The sequence below is a fragment of the Gossypium arboreum genome, chromosome 13, assembly GCF_025698485.1.
Source record: "Gossypium arboreum isolate Shixiya-1 chromosome 13, ASM2569848v2, whole genome shotgun sequence".
NCBI classification, from domain to species: domain Eukaryota; kingdom Viridiplantae; phylum Streptophyta; class Magnoliopsida; order Malvales; family Malvaceae; genus Gossypium; species Gossypium arboreum.
This window is the reverse complement of record NC_069082.1, coordinates 19,778,897-19,790,622: the sequence shown is the minus strand read 5'-3', so window position 1 is coordinate 19,790,622 and position 11,726 is coordinate 19,778,897. Positions and strand designations below refer to the sequence as shown.

Below are 11,726 nucleotides of genomic sequence, written 5' to 3'. Positions count from 1 at the left end.
TAGAGTTATTTCCAAGGAATGCATATTCTAAGTGATTCGGAAATTGTTTAAGTTTATTGTTTAAGGTTCTTCAATAGAGGGTTTTTGCTTAAGTTTATTATTTACCTTAATACCCTTATATTCTACTGGTCTTGGGGAGGGTTCATTGGAATTCAGTTCAGTTCCTATCTCAGAATTATCATCCCCCTCCTCTCCTTGGCCAAGACACAGTTCCAACGTGTCCTTATGTATGATTTCCTGAAAAGAATCTTGAGTAGCATGATCAATAGAGTCAATAAAATAACATGAGTCATCCTGTTCCCTAGAAAATCTCTTGGCATCATAAATTTTAGAGATAATCTCTTCGTCACCTACTCTAAGTACCAATTTACCATCACCCACATCAATAACAGCCCTAGCAGTGGCTAAAAAAGGACGACCTAAGATTAAAGGCACTTCAACATCCTCATCCATGCCAAGCATAACGAAATCAACAGGGAATATAAATTTATCTACTTTTACAAGTACATCCTTTATAATTCCCCTAGGATATTTAACAGATCTATCAACTAATTGAATACTCATCCTAATGGGTTTAGGTTCCCCAAGACCAAGTTGTTTAAACATTTTATATGGCATCAAATTAATGCTAGCACCTAAATCAGCTAGTGCCTTATCAACATTCAAACTACCAATTAAGTAGGGAATAGTAAAACTTCCTGGGTCTTTCAGTTTAGTTACCAGTTTATTTTAGAGTATGGCTGATCACTCCTCATTAAGTTCCACTATAGATACTTCTTCAAACTTCCTTTTATTTGTTAGAAGCCCTTTAAAAATTTTGCATATGTAGGCATCGCGATATAGCTTTAACAAAAGGTAAGTTAATATGTAGTTATTTAAAAAGTTCAAGAAATTTACCGAATTGTGCATCCATGCGGCCTTTCTTCAACTTTGCTGGATATGGGATTGGTGGTTTATATTCCTTTGGCATTGGATTGTCATTGTTTTCGGGTTTTTCTTCCTCTCCTTTGTCTTTTTCAGCTTCTTGTGGTGGCTTCTTTTTGGATTCAGCTAACACTTTCCCACTTCTTAGTGTAACTGCTTTCACATGCTCTTTTGGATTGGGTTCGGTGTTACTAGGTAAACTTCCTGATGGTCTTTTTGAAATCATCTTAGCCAGCTGCCCAATTTGATTCTCAAGTCCTTGGATCGACGCTTGCTGATTTTTAAGTGCAATTTCAGTGTTCTGAAAACAGGTTTCCGCTATTGAAATAAATTTTGACGTCATCTCCTCAAGGTTCAGCTTTTTTTCCTGTTGGTAAGGTGGTTGTTGAAAACCCAGAGGATGTTGTGGCCTTTGATTCCCCTGACCACCCCACGTGAAGTTGGGATGGTTCCTCCAACCTGTATTATATGTGTTACAATATGGGTTATTTTGAGATCTAGAATTATTACTCATATATTGAACTTGTTCCTCCTTAGTGCTAGGGTTGAAGGGTTGATATTCTGTGCATGCTTCTCCTTTATTTGAATCGCACTTCATCACTGGATGTACCTAAGTAGAACCACAGAAACAATCAATCTTTTTATTTAGGAGTTCTACTTGGTTAGATAGCATAGTAATCACATCGAGTTGAAAACACCGGCTGCTTTCATCTGATTTGTTCTCATGACTTGCCACTAATACTTATCCAGCGGCATCTCTTCAATAAATTAATAAGCCACTTCAAGTGTTTTGTTATTGATAGTCCCACCAGCAGCTGTGTCGATTAGTTGCCTGGTTAAGGGGTTCACGCTGTTGTAAAATGTTTGAACCTGCAACCATAAAGGTAACCCATGGTGAGGGCACCTTCTCAATAGGTCCTTGTATCTCTCCTATGCATCATAGAATGTCTCTAGATCCATCTACACAAAAGAAGCGATATCATTCCTTAACTTAGCCGTTTTAGCTGGTGGAAATTATTTAAGTAAAAATTTTTTGGTCATTTGTTCCCAAGTAGTGATTGGCCCTCGTGGTAACGAGTTCAACCTGTGACACCCCAAACATAGCCTAGAAGTTAGACCCGAATTTGGCGTGTCACATTGAAGTATTTTTCAAAAACCATGTTCTCATTGAAAACCCTTCTTACTACTCAAAACCTCCGGCCATTTTAAAACTTGTGAAACGTTAATTCCCTTAAAACCTTACTTACTACAGAATCTTACTTCTAAACAGTTGTGGAAACGTGATATTTTGAAAACCAGTTGTTGTTTTGGAAAATCATGCCCTACTTCTAATAGATATTAAGTATACTAAATAAATTTTACAAATAAAAAGTTAAGAAAATAAGGAGGCCTTAATACAACCCAAATCAAAAACCAAAGTGTTTAACTAAATAAACGAAATAGAAAAACATGTGCAGTTGTGTGGTCGTCTCCGACTCCTTCTGTGACACCGATCCACCTAACGCTGGGGATTACCTTCACAGTTAATAAATGGAGTGAGTTTACGAAAACTTAGTGTTTAATCCCCTTACGAGAGCAACAGTCAGTAAACAGGCAGAATTCAGAATTAGTCTGGGCTAGAGCCCATTACAGTAATAGCACAGTCCGGTTCAGAGCATACGTGGGCCAAAGCCCATTACAATATCATTTGGGTCACAGCCCATAACAGAATCAATTGGGCCTAGCCCATCTTACCTCAGTTGGGCCAAATCCCACATCTCAATAATATCACAATAATATCATGCATGCAATGTTGTGCAACCCACCCCAATAATCCAACCGGTACACATCCACCCTGTCCCCCGATACACATCATGTGGGGATATAAATATCAACCCACCCATCCGATACACATCAATGGTAACCCGATTGCGAAACTACCTTCATTGCAGCAAGCTGCTAATCAAATATTGGGCATAATAGCCATCGGTAGATCCACGGTCATCAAGCAACCATGAGATCCTTATATACTTCCTCTGTTCCATAATTCCTAACCCTTATGCAACCTAAACAAAATATCATATGAATGTAGTAGAGAAACATGTAACATTCATAAATCTTACCTTCAACACATAGGAGTATTTTGGTCATTTTGGCCCTTAAGGGCATTTTGCTAATTTCTCTTTATTAGGTTTATTTCTTACCTTGGCCCATTAACAGGTCCCCGTTGGCTAAAGTGAACAGATACTATGCATCAAGTAGGATTCTAGAGAAGAGAAGGTGAGTCATTAAGACCCCATAAGTACCAAGCTCTCCCTAGATCCAATCCTAGACATGCATATACCCATTGCCACACCTTAACCTTATGACTCATCCACGGTCGCAATTAATTAATTATTTAAGTTTTATGTCAATTAAACAGTTATTAAATACTAGGCCCAAAACCCCTTACAAAGCCAAAAAAGTCTACATACATGCATATGGCCCACCAGGCCCAATCTCATTCATATGGTCCACTAGGCCCAAATCACATTCGTATGGCCCACTAGGCCTAATCTCATTCGTATGGCCCATTAGGCCCAAATCACAATCGTATGGCCCACTAGGCCCAATCTAATTCATATGGCCCATTAGGCCCAAATCACATTCGTATAACCCATTAGGCCCAAATCACATTCATATTCATGCTTTCATATAATTTCAATCACTTAACATCAAGTTGCCAGTTTTGCCTATTATGGGCCCAACAGCCCATCGGACCCACTTAGCTCATTTTGGCCCGGTAGGCCAAAACACAGCCCAAGTCTATGGAATCGCCTATGGGGCCTCAGATAACCTATCGGTTTCCCCTGTACGAGTGTTCGCACACTCGCAAGACTACCGTAGCCAAACTTTCGACTTTTCAACTTTTCAGCTTTTCGGTATTTCGGGATTTGCCGATCTACTTGTGTGTGTGCAGTGTATGTACACACCTGGAAATTAAGCGTGCTGCGATCCCTCTTACCATGATCCTACAATCAATATCACTTAATGATTACTCACATATGCTTATCGAATACTTTACCAAAAGCTGAAGTCTCACCTTAACCTAACCTAAAACACCAAGTCTTAATAGCTTTTCCTTGATCACTAATCACGAGTACTTCCCAGATCTGCATTAACCTTTGTCATTAAAAACATATTGGGTGACTTGTATCAATCATATTTCACCCTTTACTACTAAAGCCTATTCGGCCAACCATTACCGAAGTGAAGAACACTTACCAATATCTCACACCTATGGAGCAAATCGGCAGGGATCCAAAAGACTGGGATTCGATACTAATCCTACCAAAACCGATTAGAAGAAGTGAGGGACAGAGTGATCTATACTAGCAAAATCGATTGAGAGAGAAAAACACTTACACTAGAATCGGTCGAAGTAGAAAGAGTAGTGGCGGCACAAAGGATATTTGGCTCTTGAGACTTGTATGTTGAAAAAAGTTATTCGACACAAAGAAAAGTAGAAATCGTTTAAAACTAGAGGTGAATCAAAAAGAAAACTTTGAGTGGGGAAGAATGGAGAATCGGCACCACGAAAATGAATAAAGAACAAGGGATTTTTGGCTTTTAGATCTTTGGAAAAAAAGGTGTTCTCTAGCAACAAGGTGAGGGAGAATTTGGTATTAGCCTGGCAACCTCACATTCGGCATCTATATATAGCCTCTAGCCGAATTTTGTATCCCCTAATCCCCAATTCGGCTCCACCTCTTTACACTCCTGATCTCCTAATTTTTCTCCCTGATAACCCCTTAATCCCCTCATCAAATTTCTCCTCTTATCACTCCCTACAGAGTTCACATTCAACGCCACCACTGTCCATCCCTTAAGCAAAAATAAATCCTTCCTTTAAGCAATGAGGGATTTGAACCCCTTACCTCCTTGCCTTGCATGTGACACCACTTGCCACTCCACCACAAGGCTTTCTTGTGTCTAATTCTTCCTTCATTTATTTAAAAGCCAACCTACTTGCAAACATGGTTCTTTTAATAATTAAACCATAATTTCCTTCACCCTTAAATTCAAACTCAAACCTTAACCAAGACGTACTATCACATAATTAACACTTGACTAGGAATGTTAAACACAATTTTTATCGAAACGAAAAAAAAAGTTCAGGATTTCGAGATTTTTGGGGCGTTACAACTCTACCCCCTAAAAGAAATTCCGTCCTCGAAATTCCCAACTATTAGTACAGGTGCATAGCATAGACTTCCACACCACGGTCCCACTGCGCACTCTAATTCCAAACTAAATAAATAGCACATTATGGTTAACGAATGTACCAATATTCGCCTCTGGAGCATCTCTGTCCTTTCGACGACGTGCTGCATAGACCAACGCTAGCTGTCTTGCCTCAGCATGACCAATACCTCTGCCCAGTGCTCTACGGCCCAAACCATTTCCACCCCTGGCTTGACCACGGCCTCCAGGCGGCTGTTGACAACCCCTCGGTGACTGTCACTACAAGAAAACAAACTTTTAGACGTATTTTTTTAGCCTTTAGCAGTGCTGCAAAAAATGCCTCTATAGGAAACGCCGCAAATTTTTACAGCGTTTATATGAAAGAAATGCCACAAAAGATCAAGACTTTTAGCGACGTTTGTGGGAAAAGTGCTGCTAAAAGCCATGGCTTTTAGCGGCGTTTGTTGGGGAGTGCCGATTAAAGCCATGGCTTTTAGTGGTGTTTGTTGGGAAGCACCGCTAAAGCCATGACTTTTAACGGCGCTTTTTTCACAAACGTCGCTAATTTTGGCAGATTTGCAGTGTACATTTTTCACCAATATCCAACCCTTCCTACATTAAATCCAACCAAAAACAGCAAATATAACATTAAATCCAACCAAAAATAGCAAATGTAGCATAAAAAATACAACCAATAACATTAAATCTAAATGATACTTCAAATACAACGAAAGATATATGATGTAAATTAATAAATTAAGTATACCTCAAAATATTTTTACAATAATGTTAAATGTGGCAATGTTAAAAACATTCTTACAAAGAGAAAACTAATGTCTAAGATGGCTGCTTTTGCGACTGTTGAAACATCTGCATCATTTGCTGAAGCTGTAGCTGGAGCTCATCGTACTTTCTGCTCTACTCTACTACCATCGTGCTGCCTCTGCCTCCCTCGCTCCTGCCGTTGAAGCTACCTCCCTCTCTGCTGCCTCCGCTTTAAGTTCTTGCTGGAGTTCTTCATATTTTCTTTGAACCTCGGCAATTTGCTCAACTATGCTCGTTTGCATCTGAGCTATCTAGTCTCTTAACCTCTAAACTTTAGCTTGAGCTTGACTTCCCGAAGGCATGTATTGCTGGGAGCCGGATCCAAAATATTGGGTCGGGGTAACACCAGATCCTTGAAATCGAACCCGACCGTACCTTTCAGGACCCAAAACTGCAGTGATAATTCTATTATCAATGTTCTCAAGATTAACAAAACTATCAGTTGAAGCAATCGCTTCATACTCTGCCTTCTTCTCCTTTAGTTTCTCCTAATAAATCAATGAAAGAGTTAGAAACAAAATATATAATAAAAAGGAATGCAACATAACTTAACATTATTTAAAACTACTAATGACGAATTAAACCGTTATAATTAAACATTATAAATATTTATAATAAATCAAATTTTCTTAAGTAAATATACCATAATTTATCTAGCTTCGGATGTCATAGGAGATCCATCTTTCTTCCTATACGTAATCTCAAAAAGCTGAAGGCGTCCAACTTTTTGACCAGACGAGGCTTCCTACAATATAGTACTAAAAATATTATTTAATAGTAGAAAGTCATTAATATTTTATAGAATTAATAAATTCATAATACCTCGGCCTCAGCTACAAAAGCAAAACTTCTCGACCCTGTCATGTGCGTGGATTTTTGTTTTTTCCTGTTGCTTGTTCCAATTCGCTCATGGTCCTACATAATGAAATTATTATTACGTATATAGTAAACACTATATATAAGAGCTTGGAAGTATATAATACCTCTCCTTTCTTTGAATTCTAGAATCTAACCGTATCTTCCCATTGGTACCTCAGCATTCCCGGCGGGACATTTTGACAATTTTTCTTCGAGGCTTATATCTTTCTTAAAATATTGTTTTTTCAAAGTGCTTTTATGGTCTCTCCATTTTTTACCCAATGCCTTCTTGATATAGTCATCCGAGACCTCTGAAGAAAATCTCTCCTAAAAAAACACAAGTTTAGAATGTAAATATAAATGAAACTTAAACTAAACTATTATAAATTACATTCAAGTTTTGTTACCTTAATATTATCGAGAGCCTGATTTTTTTTGTTGTTAGGCATGTGATGCCATGATTCGTAGTTGATGGACAACATATTGGAATTTCATGCTAAAATGCCCAAATAGCCTGCTAAAAGTCGAGCTTCAGATCCAATAGGCTGACCATGACTGTTTCTACTTACTTTGACACACTCGACAGGATTTAAGTCGTATAAATCTTTAAGTAGCGTACGTCCTTGAACTCTGCGCATCCCACCACTTTCAGCTGAAAAATGATATATTATTATTATATTAAAATTGAAAAATAAATCAATAATAAAAGTCAACACACATGTAAAATAAACTTAACATTACTTTGAAATTCTACTGGCTCGTCAAGTTTCCCCAGCACATTCAAAGATCCAACAATTGTCTGCTGTTCACTATTTGATTCTTTCGAATTTGGAGTATTATGGATAATACTTAAATCTCGTAATCTTCTTTTACGCATTTTCCTGCAATACACATAAAATAATTGAAATTTTAGTAATAAATTACAACAATAATAATACATATAAAATAGTCAAATTATATAACATGACCAAGATTAAAATTATAATATTAATATAATTAAAAAATCGTAAAATCTTACTACATCATTATTCGTAAATATCTTCATCCACATCATGTCTAACCCATTGATGTTGTGTACTAGTACAAGGGATATTTTCATTTAAGTTTTGTTCTGGAAAAGGCAATGTTTCTGATCTTTCGACGATGTCATCTCTACTTCCATTACCCATGTCAAACAAGTCTCTAGGGGTGTTCCGGAGTACAACATACCAACCCTCATCAGTTGGATCTTTCGAATAAAAAACTTGTTTCACTTGAGAAGAAAATACATATGGCTCATCCATCAATTGTTGTCCGGTGTGAATCAAGCGAGAGAAATTAACCATTGTAAAACCAAATTGATCTTTTTTAATTCCGCAAGCAGTATTAACATCAGCTCAATCACATCGAAATAAGAAAACTTTCCATTTTCCATAGTAATCCAACTCAATAATGTCGGTAAGAAATCCGTAATACTCCACATTACCCTCAACCGGATTACTGTCTCTAGCACTAGCATAACTTGTAATTGAAGAATTAACAACAATTCCACAATTTTGAGTTCTCCTCATTTTCTCGCGATATTTTGTATGAAATCTGTATCCATTGATGAGGAAGGCATTATATCTTTTTATTATTCTATTCGTACCTTTAGAAAGCCATTTAACTTCGTCATTGACGTCCTTCCCACTCCAAACCTATTGAATTGAAAGTAAATTGAGTAATTATAAATGTATTATGTAAAAACATTCTTATTTGATTAACTAACTTTCGCGATTATATGTAACTTATTAACTTCAGTTACATACCATTTGGCTTAAACATTCATTAAAAGATTCTGTGAATAACTTATTAATCTCTCGATGTTGTAATTTTCGACAGCGTGCACGAGATCTCAAGATTTGTTTGTACTCACTATGTTAAAAACAAGTTTAATTGGTTAGAAGATAAACAAATCAAAACGAAGAATATGTGAGGAAATTTTAGAACTTACTTACATAACGGTTCAATTGAATCGTGGTGAAAAAGTACATATCAATGTGCTTGTATCCACGATATATCATCTAATTCTGCAATTTCAACTTTGCCGATTGGTTCTCCATAACTTTGGAATAAATAAGTTTCGGCCAAGTTATGATCATTGAGCCCAGCATTTCTACTTGGTCTATTCAATCATTTTTCAACATCTTCTAAATATCTAGAACAGAAGGTCATGCACTCCTCTGCCAAGTAGCCTTCAGCAATTGATCCTTCTGGATAACGCTTATTGCAACAATAAGACTTCAATTTGCTTAGGAACCTAAACATGATATACAATATTTATCAAAAGCTATAACTAAATGTATAAAGGTGAATGAATGAATACTTGACAAATAAATTAGCACCTTTCTATAGGATACATCCATCGATAAAAAACTGGTCTACCAAGTATTGCTTCATGAGGGAGATTGATTACCAAGTGCACCATAATAGTGAAGAAGGAAGGTGGAAATATCTTCTCCAAATTGCATAAAGTCAAAGCGGCTCGATCTTATACTTTCTCAAGTTCTTCAACATCCAAAACTTTGCCACAAATAGCTTTCATTATATTGGATAGTTCAATTATACAGGACGTTACATTTTTTGACATACAGCATCGTAAAGCAACTGAGAGTAAGTCTAACATCAAGATGTGGTAATCATGTGATTTTAATGAATATAATATTCGATCTTTAAGACTCACACATCGAGATATATTTGATGCATACGCATCTGGGACCTTTATATCCTTCAACACCATGCAGAACACTTCTTTCTCTTCCTTTGACATTGAAAAAATAGAAGGCGGCAACCGATATTTCCCATTTGGAAATACTTGAGGATGAAGATCACGCTAAATTCTCATGTCAACTAAATCAAGTCGACTCTGAAGATTGTCTTTTGATTTTCCATTGACATTCAAAATTGTCCCAATTATGTTCTCGCAGACATTCTTCTCAATATGCATGACATCAAGATTGTGGCGTAAAATGTTGTGCTCCTAATAAGACAACTAAAAAAAATACTCTTTTTTCTCCATAAGTTTGCCTCATTAGGATCATCTTCTTCATCAGATTCGTCATCAGATTCATCCCTCGATCTGCTCTTTGTTTTCATATTAGGTGGTTGATTCATCTTCCCATAACTAAAATTGATATCTTTTAACATAAACAAGATTTCAGATCCAATGGTCTACTCAAGAGCTCCTCTGTACTCTTCAGTACCGTCAAATAGAGTCCTCTAAAATCTAAATTTATAATTTCCATCTAACCACCGACGATTTCCCATATAAGAGAACTTCTTCCCATTATACAACCACTTCAAACAAGTTTACACAGCACAACAAGGACAAGCATAACGTCCTTTAGTACTCAAACTCGATAAATTAGCATAAGTCGAGAAATCATTAATTGTCCACAACAAAGCTGCACGTAAATTAAAGTTCTCCTTTCTTAATACATCATATGTCTCAACACCCGACCATAACTGTTTTAACTCTTCAATAAGTGGCTGCAAATAGATGTCAATATCATTTTCGGGACCTTTCTCTCCAGGGATAATCATTGATAAAATAAATGAAGATTGCTTCATGCAAATCCATGGAGACAAATTGTAAGGAACAAGCACTACAGGCCAAGTATTGTACGAAGTACTCATGATTTTAAAAAGATTAAAGCCGTCAGCTTCTAGCCCAAGCCTCACATTCCGAGGATCGCTTGCAAAGCTTTGAAATTTACTGTCAAATGATTTCCAAGCTAAAGAATCCACAGGATGTCTTAATAATCCATCATCGGTTCGTTGATCATTATGCCACCTCATAGAATCGACTATCTTTAACGACATGAAAAGCCTTTGAAGTCTTGGTATTAAGGGAAAATATCGCAAAACCTTGACTGGCTTCTTTCTTAACTGTGCCCCACCTTCATCTGCATTCACATCTTCTGTATTCCTATCCATCCAACGAGACTTACCGTAAACATGACAAGACTGTTGGTTTTTCTGATCACTCCAGTACAACATGTAGTCATTTGGGCAACTATGAATTTTATTGTACCCAAGGCCCAAATCTTTTATTAGTCTCTTCATATCTTGACAAGACTGGGTGTGACAGCCCAAAATTGACCCTAGTCGGGATGTGGTTTCGGGACCACAAAACCGAGGCATTAAAATAATTTAAAAATTTATTTTGATGCCTATGATATGTGTTAATTTGTGTATGACATTTTGATGTTTCAATTTAGAATTATAAATGTGAATTTCACTAGAAAGGACCTAGTAGTAAACTTTGAAAGTATGATGGGGAAATGTGTGATGACTAGTTGATCATGCATGCAAAAATAAGGGATTTGCATGTCAAATTTCCCCAAAGATGGTATAGTGGCCGGCCATGACAAGGAATATGGGCAAGGAAAACATGTTATGACATGTTTTGTTAATGCATGATGTGATAAATGATAAAAAATTAAGCATGTAGGAAGAGAAACAAAAATCAAAATTTGCTCATCCTTCCCCCTTTTGCCGTGAGTGAAAGAGAAGCAAAGAAAAAATTTTGTTCATCTATTTTTCTCTTCTTTGGCCGAAAATACTAAGGAAAAGGAAGGATTTTAGCTTCATTTTCTTTGTTTAGAAGAGATCTAGAAGGAAATTTGGCTAAACTTGCATCAAGAGTAAGGTATGTATGAGGTTGTGTTATGAGTTTCATGCATGTTTTAGTTGCTAACTTGATGTTCATGTTAGCCATGGTTCAAATCCTTGTTATGCCATGGGAATGGTATTTGGCCAAAGTTGTTAATGTGTTAAAGCCATTGCATGCTAAATGTGAAGCTTGCTAATGATGCATGCAATGATGGATTTTCTACTCTTGAAATTTCTTGTAGCCATCTTGAGTAAGACATTGAGTTTTCTTTTGTTTAACCATG

At 36.8% G+C, this 11,726-nt stretch overlaps 1 non-coding gene across 1 annotated transcript; it reads left to right on the top strand.

Annotated features, from left to right (window-relative positions):
* Positions 1 to 1,810: 1,810 nt before the first annotated feature.
* On the top strand, positions 1,811 to 1,917 carry LOC128287632 (small nucleolar RNA R71). Its single transcript, XR_008278331.1, has one exon. It is a non-coding gene; the product is annotated as a small nucleolar RNA R71 (small nucleolar RNA).
* The last annotated feature ends 9,809 nt before the right edge of the window (positions 1,918 to 11,726 follow it).